At 32.4% G+C, this 4,008-nt stretch overlaps 1 pseudogene; it reads left to right on the plus strand.

The window, feature by feature from the left end:
- The first annotated feature begins 385 nt into the window (after positions 1-385).
- Positions 386-884, plus strand: LOC120620548 (transcription factor BTF3-like; annotated as a pseudogene).
- Positions 885-4,008: the final 3,124 nt, after the last annotated feature.

Genomic DNA, 4,008 nt, shown 5'->3' on the forward strand with positions numbered 1-4,008 from the left:
GTCAAACAGGAAATTTAACACAGCTAAAGAGAGAATTAATAAAATGGAAGTTCTGTGTTCTGTGTGTGGTACAGGAATTTGTGAGGGATGTCTCATTTCTCTCTCAAAAGTAAACTCCTTTTGATAGTGTGTTTTTACCTGACTTTGTTAAATTGTAAACACCTTGTTCTTATAAAAGTTCATAAACATGTTTATGTAAAACTTGTTTTGAACATGATGGTATTGAGAAAACTCTTTTAAAAAAGGAATTAATGTAAAAAAGTGGTTTGCACTCTAGTTATCATCTTGCGTCCCCGAGTATGTGCGCTTATTCTCAGTGATCTGCCCAAGACCTCCTGAGCGCCAATCCTAGTCCCCAGTGTGGACCCATTTCCTCTCCAACAAGATGAAAGAAACTACTATGAACCAGGATAAACTCACCAAACTGCAGACACAGGTGTGCCTTTGTGGGAAAGGAACTGCTCACAGAAAGGTGGTTCACAGAACAGCTAGAGCAGATGATAAAAAAAACTTCAGCTCTCCTTAAAGAAGTTAAGGGTAAACAATATCTCTGGTATTGAAGAGTTGAATATGTTCATAAACCAAGGAATAGAAATCTACTTTAACAATCCTAAAGTTCAGGCATCTCTGGCAACAAACATTTTCACCATTGTAGGCGGTGTTGAGACAAAGTAGCGGACAGAAATCCTACCAGCATCTTAAAACAGCTTGGTGCAGATAGTTTGACTAGTTTAAGGAGACTGGCTGAAGCTCTGCCAAAACAATCTGTGGATGGACAAGCACCACTTGCTACCAGAGAGGATGACAATGATGAATTTCCAGATCTTGTGGAGAATTTTGATGAGGCTTCCAAGAATGAAGCAAACTGAATTGAATCAACTTTTGAAGCAGATGAAACTTGAAGAAATTACTGTGAGCTGCCATTTTATATTATGACTGCTTTTTAAAATTTTGTTCATGGATTTGATAAAATCTTGATCTCTAATATTTTTTAAGCCCAAGCCCCTTGGACACTACAGCTCTTGGACACTCAATTTTTGATTATATACAAATCATTCTTTGTAGCTAATTAAAGTGAAGAAGTCTGGCAATAAACTTTGAAACAAAGGTTAATAAAATTCTTTGCCTAGTATACAGCTTTATTTTTTATTTCATTGACACCAATTTGTACACAGAAAGCAAAGGTGTTTGTAGAAAGCTAATCATGTTATGTAAAATAGCTGATAATCTTTGGAATTTGATTAAATATTTAGCATGATAGTAAAATGTAAAAAAAGAAAAGTGGTTTGCATTTGAGATAAAGCCTAAGGAAACAAACAAAAAAATCTGTGCTATTACTCCTGGTTAATATAACCTCTAAACTCCTAGTAGAAATTTTAGCATAGATCCTCGGCCCACCCTAATGCTACTGGGCACTGAGCAACTATCTCCCCATATCTCTCTGGAGAACATTTAACTGGGTATTTTTCAGGCCACAAGACACAGACTACTCCAACCTCATGGCTGGAGGAAGGAAATATTGCTAGCAGAGACCATTAATGCACCAATTGAGAGTCAGCAGTGGCTGAAGGAGAAGACAGTGATTCTAATAAGTTCATATGTGCCTGCCTGTTACTCCATTCCCCACCCCGCTGACTTGCTCCCTTCTTAGGCGAAGGGGTGTGTGTGTGTGTGTGTGTGTGTTCAGTAATTTCCCTCAGTATTGTGTAACCTTTGACATACAGAGCTTAAGTGTTTATGGTTAACTTTGAGTTAATACTCAGAATAAAACAAACTAGAATGAAGTATGAAGAGACAAAAGAACAAAAAATATAGTAGAATAGCTAGGATAAATTATTTGGAAAAAAATATCTAATGCAGCTGAAATCAGAGTTTCAGGAAGAGAGGAGAGAAAGAATGAGGCACAAGCAATATTTGAGTAAACAAGCTGAGAATTTTCCAAAGTTGATGAAATACATCAACCTACAAATTCAAAGAGCCAAATAAATCTCAAGCAGGATAAATAAAAAGAAATCCATACCAACTGCAGAAACACCCAAAACAAGGAATTTTAAAAGTAGCCAAAGAAAAACAAAAGATGGTTTTTAAAAGTGCAAGGTTTGCTGACTTTTCAGCTGTAGCAATGGAAGCCAGGAGTAGTAGAATTATAACTTTGATGTATTAGAAGGAAAGCTAAACAACACACCAGTAAATTTGTCGATCTAGACCCAGCGAAAAAATCCTGTATTAAAGGGTATTCTAGGGTGTTCTTCAGGCAGAAGAAAAATTGTCCCAGAGAGGAAATTGGGGATAGAAGACGGAAGAAAAATGTCAAATGCAAGGGTAAATCCAAATGAACTTTGACTTTATAAAATAATGTCTTGTTGGGCTTATAGTATATAGAGAAGGAAAATTCAAACAATAAAAGCATGGAAGAAATGCAAATATTCTAAATTCCTTGATTTTTATAGGAGAGGAATAAAGGTAATAATTCCTATTTGATGGTGGTAAGTCAAGGTTGCATATTATAATTTTTAGGATATAATAACTAAAAACAATGGTAAAACTTGAATAATTATCAAACTAACAGAGGAGCAAAATGAAATATAAAAAATTCAACCAACTAAACCAAGCAATAAAGAAATAAAAAGAAAAAGACTAGGTGAAGAGAAAGTCCATCATGGTAAGATGGTAAAATCAATAATTACATTAACAATAAGAAGGTCAACTACTTCAGCTAAAAGACGAAGATTATCACACTGGATAGAAACAAAACATGATATATACTAAGGACAAGAGACATATCTAAAACATAGAGATAAAGAAAGACTAAAAGGAAAATTATGAAAAATTATATACCATTGAAATACTATTAGGACAACTGGCGTAGCAATCCTAATATCGAAAAAAAAACCCAAACAACTAAAACAAAACCATACTTTAAAATAAAAAGCATCAGTAGAATAAAGAGGATAATTCTCAATAATAAAAGATTATTCTGAATTTGTATGAACCTAATAACATGATAGATAGAGTATAAGTGGACAGAATTATATATAGAAATAGATGAGTCTATATTTATAGTGGGATATGATGATGCACTTTTTTCAGTAATTAATGGAACATGTAGACAAGAAATCAATAACATTGTAAAAAATTTGAAACAACATAGTTAACAAATTTGAATTTATGGACATAAAGTAGAACAGTGTACTCAACGGCTGCAGAATACATTATTTTTTTAAAAATACTATCCACTTTAAAATTTGACTGTATGCTGAGCCAAAATACAAGTTCCAACAAATTTCAAAGGACTGATATAAAACAGATAATGTTCTCTAACCACTTTGTAAATAGGCTAAGAATCAATAAAAATACAATTGTAAAATCTCTATATTTTGAAAACTACGCTTTTGAGTAATATGTTCCAAAATGTCCTTCTCAATAATGCATGGTCTCAGAAGAAATGAAAATGGAATTAGAAATTATTTTGAACTAAATTATATGTAATAAAAAATACAACACAACGAAATTTATGGAATAAAGCTAAAGCAGTGCTTGAAGGGAAATTTATAGCCTTAATTGTATATTTTAGGGATGAAAAAAGGCTGAAATAAATGAGCTAAGACTTTATTTTAAAAAGTTAGGAATAAAAACAGAAAATAAACCCAACAAAAGTAAATGTGATGAAATAATTTAAAAGTATAAATAAATATAAAATAAAACACACAACTCAGAGAAAAAACTGAAAAGGCTAATAAAATTGCTAAACCTCCAGTGAGAATAAATTTTTTTAAAAAGAGAAGGCACAAATAGCAAGTATAAGAAATGAAGAGATTTTACCACAAAAATGAGGATATTATGAACAACTTTATGCCAATAAATTTGAAAATTTAGATGAAATGTAAAGATTCACAGAAAAGCACACCTGGCACAAAAAGAAATAGAAAATCTTAGTCTTATAACTATTAAAGAAATTCGATCTGTATTTTAAAACCTCTGATGATAAAAATTCAGGACCCAAATTGC

This window comes from Pteropus medius, unplaced genomic scaffold (genome assembly GCF_902729225.1).
Source record: "Pteropus medius unplaced genomic scaffold, Ma_sr-lr_union100, whole genome shotgun sequence".
Taxonomy (NCBI): Eukaryota; Metazoa; Chordata; class Mammalia; order Chiroptera; family Pteropodidae; genus Pteropus; species Pteropus medius.